The following is a 10,491-nucleotide window of genomic DNA, read 5'->3' as shown; positions in this document are numbered from 1 at the left end:
CACCACCTGGCCCCACCTGTCTCCACCAGTCGCCGCCAGGCCCCGTCCGTCGCCAACAGGCCGCGTCCGTCGCCATCAGTCCCCATCTAACACCGGTCCCCACCGGTCGCCACCAGACCCCATCAGTCCCCATCTGTGGCCACCGGTCCCCATCTGCCACCGGTCCCCGCCTGTCGCCACCTGTCTCCACCGGGCCCCACCTGTCTCCACCGGGCCCCACCTGTCTCCACCGGGCTCCACCGGTCCCCGCCTGTCGCCACCGGTCCCCACCGGTCCCCACCGGTCCCCACCTGTGCCCACCGGTCTCCACCGGTCCCCACCTGTCCCCACCTGTCCCCACCGGTCCCCACCTGTCTCCACCGGGCCCCACCAGGCCCCACCTGTCTCCACCAGGCCCCATCAGTCGCCACAGGTCACCATTTGTCACCACCATGCCCCACCTGTCTCCACCAGTCCCCACCGGGCCCCATCCGTCACCACCAGGCCCCATCAGTCGCCAACCGGCCCAACCAGGACCCACCTGTCGCCATTAGGACCCTCCTGTCACCACCTGTCTCCACCAGTCTCCAATTATCGCCACCGGTCCCCATCCGTCGCCACCGGCCCCCATCTGTTGCCAGCAGTCCCCATCTGTCTCCACCAGTCCCTACCAGGCCCCATCTGTCACAACCAGTTCCAACCAGGCCCCATCTGTTGCCACCATGCCCCACCTGTCATCACCAGTCGTCTCCTGTCGCCACCAGGCCCCGTCGGTCGCCACCTGGCCCCATCCGTCGGCACCAGTCCCCATGAGATGCCACCGGTCCCCATTAGTCGTCATCGGGTCCCCATCTGTCGCCACCGGGCCCCATCTGTCGCCAACATCACCATCTGTCGCCACCGGGCCCCATCAGTCCCCATCTGTCGCCACCGGTCCCCATCTGTCGCCACCGGTCCCCATCTGTCGCCAACATCCCCATCTGTCGCCACCGGGCCCCATCTGTTGCCACCAGGCCCAACCACACCCCATCTGTCACCACCACGACCCACCTGTCGCCACCAGGACCCACCTGTCGCCACCGGATCTCACCGGTCCCCATCTGTTGCCACCAGTCCTCATCAGTCCCCAACTATCACCACCAGGTCCTACCTGTTGCCACCAGTCGCCAACTATCACATCCAGTCCCCATCTGTCCCCACCGGTCCCCACCTGTCGCCACCGGGCCCCATCTGTCACCACAAGTCCCCATCAGTCCCCAAATATCACCACCGGTCTCCACCTGTCGCCACCGGTCTCCACCTGTCTCCACATGTCTCCACCGGGCCCCACCTGTCTCCACCGGGCCCCATCCGTCACCACCAGGCCCAACCAGGCCCCACTTGTCGCCACCACGACCCACCTGTCTCCACCGGGTCCCACCGGTCCACACCTGTCGCCACCGGTCCCCACCTGTCTCCAGGACCCACCTGTCACCACCAGTCCCCATTTGTCGCCACCATGCCCCACCTGTCTCCACCAGGCCCCATCCTGCCCCACCAGGACCCACCTGTCGTCACCAGGACCCACCTGTCACCACCAATCCCCAACTATCGCCACCGGTCCCCATCCCTCGCCACCGGTCCCCATCTGTTGCCAGCAGTCCCCATCTGTCTCCACCAGTCCCTACCAGGCCCCATCTGTCACGACCAGTTCCAACCAGGCCCCATCTGTCACCACCAGGCCCCACCTGTCATCACCAGTCGTCTCCTGTCGCCACTAGGCCCCGTCGGACGCCACCAGTACCCATCAGACGCCACCGGTCCCCACCTGTCTCCACCTGTCTCCACCAGGCCCAACCACACCACATCCGTTGCCAGAACTCTCCATCTGTCGCCACCGGGCCCCATCTGTCGCTACCGGGCCCCGTCCGTCGCCACTAGGCCCCGTCCGTCGCCACCTGGCCCCATCAGTCCACAACTATCGCCACCGATACCCATCTGTCGCCACCCGTACCCACCTGTCTCCACCGGGTCCCACCAGGCCTCATTCGTCGCCAGCACACCCCATCCGTCGCCACCGGTCCCTATCTGTCACCACCAGGCCCAACCACACCCCATCTGTCGCCACCGGGCCCCATCTGTCACCACCAGGCCCCATCTGTCACCACCAGGCCCAACCACGCCCCATCTGTCGCCACCAGGCCCAACCAGGCCCCATCTGTCGCCACCAGTACCCACCTGTCTCCACCGGGTCCCACCAGGCCGCATTTGTCGCCAGCACACCCCATCTGTCACCACTGGTCCCCGTCTGTCGCCACCAGGCCCAACCATGCCCCATCTGTCGCCACCGGGCCCCCGTCTGTCGCCACCGGGCCCCCATCTGTCGCCACCGGGCCCCCATCTGTCGCCACCGGGCCCCCATCTGTCGCCACCGGGCCCCCATCTGTCGCCACCGGGCCCCCAACTGTCGCCACCGGGCCCCCATCTGTCGCCACCAGGCCCAACCACGCCCCATCTGTCACCACCAGGACCCACCTGTCTACACCGGTCACTACCTGTCGCCACCGGTCCCCACCTGTCGCCACCACACTCCATCTGTCGCACCAGGACCCACCTGTCTACACCGGTCACTACCTGTCGCCACCAGGACCCACCTGTCGCCACCAGGACCCACCTGTCTCCACCGGTCCCCACCTGTCTCCACCGGTCCCCACCTGTCTCCACCGGTCCCCACCTGTCTCCACCTGTCTCCACCTGTCTCCACCGGTCCCCACCGGTCCCCACCTGTCTCCACCGGTCCCCACCTGTCTCCACCGGTCCCCACCTGTCTCCACCGGTCCCCACCTGTCTCCACCGGTCCCCACCTGTCTCCACCGGTCTCCACCGGTCCCCACCTGTCCCCACCGGTCCCCACCTGTCTCCACCTGTCTCCACCTGTCTCCACCGGTCCCCACCTGTCTCCACCGGTCCCCACCTGTCTCCACCGGTCCCCACCTGTCCCCACCTGTCCCCACCTGTCCCCACCGGTCCCCACCTGTCCCCACCTGTCCCCACCTGTCCCCACCTGTCTCCACCGGTCCCCACCGGTCCCCACCTGTCCCCACCTGTCCCCACCTGTCCCCACCGGTCCCCACCGGTCCCCACCTGTCCCCACCGGTCCCCACCTGTCCCCACCTGTCCCCACCTGTCCCCACTGGTCCCCACCTGTCCCCACCGGGCCCCACCAGGCCCCACCTGTCTCCACCAGGCCCCATCAGTCGCCACAGGTCACCATTTGTCACCACCGGTCCCCACCTGTCTCCACCAGTCCCCACCGGGCCCCATCCGTCACCACCAGGCCCCATCAGTCGCCAACCGGCCCAACCAGGACCCACCTGTCGCCATTAGGACCCTCCTGTCACCACCTGTCTCCACCAGTCTCCAATTATCGCCACCGGTCCCCATCCGTCGCCACCGGCCCCCATCTGTTGCCAGCAGTCCCCATCTGTCTCCACCAGTCCCTACCAGGCCCCATCTGTCACAACCAGTTCCAACCAGGCCCCATCTGTTGCCACCATGCCCCACCTGTCATCACCAGTCGTCTCCTGTCGCCACCAGGCCCCGTCGGTCGCCACCTGGCCCCATCCGTCGGCACCAGTCCCCATGAGATGCCACCGGTCCCCATTAGTCGTCATCGGGTCCCCATCTGTCGCCACCGGTCCCCATCTGTCGCCACCGGTCCCCATCTGTCGCCACCGGTCCCCATCTGTCGCCACCGGGCCCCATCTGTCGCCAACATCACCATCTGTCGCCACCGGGCCCCACCGGTCCCCATCTGTCGCCAACATCCCCATCTGTCGCCACCGGGCCCCATCTGTTGCCACCAGGCCCAACCACACCCCATCTGTCACCACCACGACCCACCTGTCGCCACCGGATCTCACCGGTCCCCATCTGTTGCCACCAGTCCTCATCAGTCCCCAACTATCACCACCAGGTCCTACCTGTTGCCACCAGTCGCCAACTATCACATCCAGTCCCCATCTGTCCCCACCGGTCCCCACCTGTCGCCACCGGGCCCCATCTGTCACCACAAGTCCCCATCAGTCCCCAAATATCACCACCGGTCTCCACCTGTCGCCACCGGTCTCCACATGTCTCCACCGGGCCCCACCTGTCTCCACCGGTCCCCATCTTTCGCCACCAGGCCCAACCAGGCCCCACTTGTCGCCACCACGACCCACCTGTCTCCACCGGGTCCCACCGGTCCACACCTGTCGCCACCGGTCCCCACCTGTCTCCAGGACCCACCTGTCACCACCAGTCCCCATTTGTCGCCACCATGCCCCACCTGTCTCCACCAGGCCCCATCCTGCCCCACCAGGACCCACCTGTCGTCACCAGGACCCACCTGTCACCACCAGGACCCACCAATCCCCATCCGTTGCCACCAGGCCCCATCTTTCACGACCAAGTCCAACCAGGCCCCATTTGTCGCCACCAGGCCCCACCTGTCGCCACCAGGCCCCACCTGTCGCCACCAAGAGCCATCTGTCGCCACCAGGCCCCGTCCGTCGCCACCAGGCCCCGTCCGTCGGCACCGGTCCCCATCCGTCGGCAACGGTCCCCATCAGTCGCCATCGGGTCTCAATCTGTTCCACCAGTCCCCATCTGTCGCCACCGGGCCCCATCTGTCGCCACTGGGCCCCATCTGTCGCCACCAGGTCCAACCACACCCCACCAGTCACCACCACGACCCATCTGTCACCACCTGGTCCCACCTGTCTCCACCAGTCGCCGCCAGGCCCCGTCCGTCGCCAACAGGCCGCGTCCGTCACCATCAGTCCCCATCTAACACCGGTCCCCACCAGACCCCATCAGTCCCCACCTGTCTCCACCGGGCCCCACCTGTCTCCACCGGGCCCCACCTGTCTCCACCGGGCCCCACCTGTCTCCACCGGGCCCCACCTGTCTCCACCGGTGCCCATTTGTTGCCACGTGTCTTCACCCGTCCCCATCCGTCGCCATTGGTCCCCATCTGTAGCCAACAGTCCCCATCTGTCTGCACCTGTCCCCACCAGGCCCCATCTGTCCCCTCCAGGCCCCATCTGTCGCCACCAGGCCACATCTGTCTCGACCAAATCCATTTAGGCCCCGTCCGTCCCCACCAGGCCCCCTCCGTCACCGCAGGCCTGCTCCATCACCACCAGGCACCCTCCGTCTGAACCGGTCCCCATCAGTCGTCATCGGGTCTCCACCTGTCTCCACCAGTCCCCACCGGGCCCCATCTGTCACCACCAGGTCCAACCACGCCCCATCTGTCGCCACCGGGCCCCCATCTGTCGCCACCGGGCCCCCATCTGTCGCCACCGGGCCCCCATCTGTCGCCACCGGGCCCCCATCTGTCGCCACCGGGCCCCCATCTGTTGCCACCGGGCCCCCATCTGTCGCCACCGGTCCCCATCTGTCGCCACCGGGCCCCCATCTGTCGCCACCAGGCCCAACCACGCCCCATCTGTCACCACCAGGACCCACCTGTCTACACCGGTCACTACCTGTCGCCACCGGTCCCCACCTGTCGCCACCACACTCCATCTGTCGCACCAGGACCCACCTGTCTACACCGGTCACTACCTGTCGCCACCAGGACCCACCTGTCGCCACCGGTCCCCACCTGTCTCCACCGGTCCCCACCTGTCTCCACCGGTCCCCACCTGTCTCCACCGGTCCCCACCTGTCTCCACCTGTCTCCACCTGTCCCCACCTGTCTCCACCTGTCTCCACCTGTCTCCACCTGTCTCCACCTGTCCCCACCTGTCTCCACCGGTCCCCACCTGTCTCCACCGGTCCCCACCTGTCCCCACCTGTCTCCACCGGTCCCCACCTGTCTCCACCGGTCCCCACCTGTCTCCACCGGTCCCCACCGGTCCCCACCTGTCTCCACCGGTCCCCACCTGTCTCCACCGGTCCCCACCGGTCCCCACCGGTCCCCACCTGTCTCCACCGGTCTCCACCTGTCTCCACCGGTCCCCACCGGTCCCCACCTGTCCCCACCGGTCCCCACCGGGCCCCACCGGGCCCCACCAGGCCCCACCTGTCTCCACCAGGCCCCATCAGTCGCCACAGGTCACCATTTGTCACCACCATGCTCCACCAGTCCCCACCGGGCCCCATCCGTCACCGCCAGGCCCCATCAGTCGCCAACCGGCCCAACCAGGACCCACCTGTCGCCATTAGGACCCTCCTGTCACCACCTGTCTCCACCAGTCTCCAATTATCGCCACCGGTCCCCATCCGTCGCCACCGGCCCCCATCTGTTGCCAGCAGTCCCCATCTGTCTCCACCAGTCCCTACCAGGCCCCATCTGTCACAACCAGTTCCAACCAGGCCCCATCTGTTGCCACCATGCCCCACCTGTCATCACCAGTCGTCTCCTGTCGCCACCAGGCCCCGTCGGTCGCCACCTGGCCCCATCCGTCGGCACCAGTCCCCATGAGATGCCACCGGTCCCCATCTGTCGCCACCGGTCCCCATCTGTCGCCACCGGTCCCCATCTGTCGCCACCGGGCCCCATCTGTCGCCAACATCACCATCTGTCGCCACCGGGCCCCATCAGTCCCCATCTGTCGCCACCGGTCCCCATCTGTCGCCAACATCCCCATCTGTCGCCACCGGGCCCCATCTGTTGCCACCAGGCCCAACCACACCCCATCTGTCACCACCACGACCCACCTGTCGCCACCAGGACCCACCTGTCGCCACCGGATCTCACCGGTCCCCATCTGTTGCCACCAGTCCTCATCAGTCCCCAACTATCACCACCAGGTCCTACCTGTTGCCACCAGTCGCCAACTATCACATCCAGTCCCCATCTGTCCCCACCGGTCCCCACCTGTCGCCACCGGGCCCCATCTGTCACCACAAGTCCCCATCAGTCCCCAAATATCACCACCGGTCTCCACCTGTCGCCACCGGTCTCCACATGTCTCCACCGGGCCCCACCTGTCTCCACCGGTCCCCATCTTTCGCCACCAGGCCCAACCAGGCCCCACTTGTCGCCACCACGACCCACCTGTCTCCACCGGGTCCCACCGGTCCACACCTGTCGCCACCGGTCCCCACCTGTCTCCAGGACCCACCTGTCACCACCAGTCCCCATTTGTCGCCACCATGCCCCACCTGTCTCCACCAGGCCCCATCCTGCCCCACCAGGACCCACCTGTCGTCACCAGGACCCACCTGTCACCACCAGGACCCACCAATCCCCATCCGTTGCCACCAGGCCCCATCTTTCACGACCAAGTCCAACCAGGCCCCATTTGTCGCCACCAGGCCCCACCTGTCGCCACCAGGCCCCACCTGTCGCCACCAAGAGCCATCTGTCGCCACCAGGCCCCGTCCGTCGCCACCAGGCCCCGTCCGTCGCCACCAGGCCCCGTCCGTCGGCACCGGTCCCCATCCGTCGGCAACGGTCCCCATCAGTCGCCATCGGGTCTCAATCTGTTCCACCAGTCCCCATCTGTCGCCACCGGGCCCCATCTGTCGCCACTGGGCCCCATCTGTCGCCACCAGGTCCAACCACACCCCACCAGTCACCACCACGACCCATCTGTCACCACCTGGTCCCACCTGTCTCCACCAGTCGCTGCCAGGCCCCGTCCGTCGCCAACAGGCCGCGTCCATCACCATCAGTCCCCATCTAACACCGGTCCCCACCGGTCGCCACCAGACCCCATCAGTCCCCACCTGTCTCCACCGGGCCCCACCTGTCGCCACCGGTCCCCATCTGCCACCGGTCCCTGTCTGTCGCCACCAGGACCCATCAGTCCCCACCTGTCTCCACCGGGCCCCACCTGTCTCCACCGGGCCCCACCTGTCTCCACCGGGCCCCACCTGTCTCCACCGGTGCCCATTTGTTGCCACGTGTCTTCACCCGTCCCCATCCGTCGCATCGGTCCCCATCTGTAGCCAACAGTCCCCATCTGTCTGCACCTGTCCCCACCAGGCCCCATCTGTCCCCTCCAGGCCCCATCTGTCGCCACCAGGCCACATCTGTCTCGACCAAATCCATTTAGGCCCCGTCCGTCGCCACCAGGCCCCCTCCGTCACCGCAGGCCTGCTCCATCACCACCAGGCACCCTCCGTCTGAACCGGTCCCCATCAGTCGTCATCGGGTCTCCACCTGTCTCCACCAGTCCCCACCGGGCCCCATCTGTCACCACCAGGTCCAACCACGCCCCATCTGTCGCCACCGGTCCCCGTCCGTCGCCACCGGTCCCCGTCCGTCGCCACCGGTCCCCATCCATCGCCACCGTCCCCATCCGTCGCCACCGGTGCCCGCCGGTTGCCACCAGTCCCCACTGGTCCCCATCTGTCGCCACCGGTCCCCATCTGTCGCCAAAGGTTCCCATCTGCCACCGGTCCCCGCCTGTCGCCACCAGGCCTCACCAGTCCCCACCTTTCACCACCAGGACCCACCTGTCTCCACCGGGTTCCACCAGGCCCCACGAATCTCCACTAGGACCCACCTGTTGCCACCAGGACCCACCTATCGCCATCTGTCTCCACCGTTCACCATCCGTCGCCACCAGACCCGTCTGTTGCCAGCAGTCCCCATCTGTCGCCACCAGGCCCCACCTGTCTCCAACAGTCGTCTCCTGTCGCCACCCAGCCCCGTCCGTCGCCACCCGGCCCCGTCCGTCGCCACCGGGTCCCCACCTATCTCCACCGGTCCCCATCCGTTGCTACCGGACCTCATCCGCCACCGCCGACCCCATCCATTGCCACCAGTTCCCGTCTGTCGCCACCAAGTGTCGCTGGTTACTAATTTGTACTGACCCAAAAAAATTCTAAGTGTCACTGGTTACTCATTTCTCATTTTCGAACGTTTTTCTAGTTACTGATTTCTCATTTTCGGGCATTTGTCTAAGTTTTGCTGGTTACTGATTTCTTCTTTTTGGGCATTTTTTCAAGTTTTTCTGGTTACTGATTTCCCACCGTGGGAAATGCGTCAAACTCGAAGGCGAGACCGTCGGCAGCATCGCCCGGTCAAACCCGGCCGGACTACCCGGCTTAGAAGTCTCAAAGTCGGTATGAGCAGTCAAGTTCGCTCCCATCACAGTTTGGACCACTTGCCAACATTGGAAATGCATGAAAATCGGCCTGAACACGGGGGGCCAGTCCGCCCTCGAAGGCGAGACCATCCACAGCAACGCCGGGTCAAACCCGGCTGAGCTAGCCGGCCCCGAGCGCTCAAAGTCGGTATGAGCAGTCAAGTTCGCTCCCATCACAGTTTGGACCGCTTGCCAACGTTGGAAATGCATGAAAATTGGCCTGAACACGGGGGCCCGTCGGCAGAACCACCGGGTCACGTCCGACCGGGCTAACCGGCTTAGAAGTCTCAAAGTCGGTATGAGCACTCAGGTTCACTCCCTTCTCAGTTTGGAACACTTGCCAACGTTGGAAATGCATGAAAGTCGGCCTGAACACGGGGGCCGGCCCACCCTCAAAGGCGAGACCATCCGCAGCATCGCCGGGTCAATTCCGGCTGCGCTAGCCGGCCCCGAGCACTCAAAGTCGGTATGAGCAGTCAAGTTTGCTCCCATCACAATTTGGACCACTTGCCAACGCTCAAAATGCATGAAAATCGGCCTGAACATGGGGATCGGCCCCCTCTCGAAGGCGAGACCGTCGGCAGAACCGCCGGGTCAAACCCGGCTGAGCTACCCGGTCCTGAAGTCTCAAAGTCGGTATGAGCAGTCAAGTTCGCTCCCATCACAAGTTGGACCACTTGCCAACGTTGGAAATGCATGAAAGTCGGACAGAATGCGGGGGGTCGGTCCGCCCTCGAAGGCGAGACCGTCGGCAGAACCGCCGGGTCAAACCAGACTGAGCTACCCAGCTTAGAAGTTTCAAAGTCGGTATGAGCAGTCAAGTTCGCTCCCATCACAGTTTGGACCACTTGCCACCGTTGGAAATGCATGAAAGTCGGCCTGAACACGGGGTAACGTCCGCCCTCGAATTCAAGACCGTCGGCAGAACCACCGGGTCACATCCCGCTGGGCTACCCGGCCCCGAAGAGTCAAAGTCGGTTTGAGCAGTCACATTCGCTCCCATCACAATTTGGACCACTTGCCACCGTTCAAAATGCACGAAATTCGGACTGAACACGTGGCAGCGTCCGCCCTCGAATTCAAGACCGTCGGCAGAACCGCCGGATCAAATCCGACCGGGCCAGCCGGCCCCGAGCACTCAAAGTCGGTATGAGCAGTCAAGTTCGCTCCCATCACAAATTGGACCACTTGCCAACGTTGGAAATGCATGAAAATGAGCCTGAACACGGGGGCCGGTCCGCTCTCGAAGGCGAGACCATCCGCAGAAATGCCGGGTCAAATCCGACCGGGCTACCCGGCCCCGAGCACTCAACTTCCCTCTGAAGCCTTGGATTCGCCTCCTTGGAAAATGCAGATCCAACATTACCAAAACGGGAACCCGAACACTAAACCGAAGTCTAACCCTTTCGCTAACCAGCAACCGAACACTCACCCTAAGCCT

The sequence above is a fragment of the Chiloscyllium plagiosum genome, unplaced genomic scaffold, assembly GCF_037043375.1.
Source record: "Chiloscyllium plagiosum isolate Xiang-an unplaced genomic scaffold, Cpla_swu_hap1 HiC_scaffold_43, whole genome shotgun sequence".
Lineage (NCBI taxonomy): Eukaryota > Metazoa > Chordata > Chondrichthyes > Orectolobiformes > Hemiscylliidae > Chiloscyllium > Chiloscyllium plagiosum.
Note: the sequence above shows the minus strand (reverse complement) of the source record.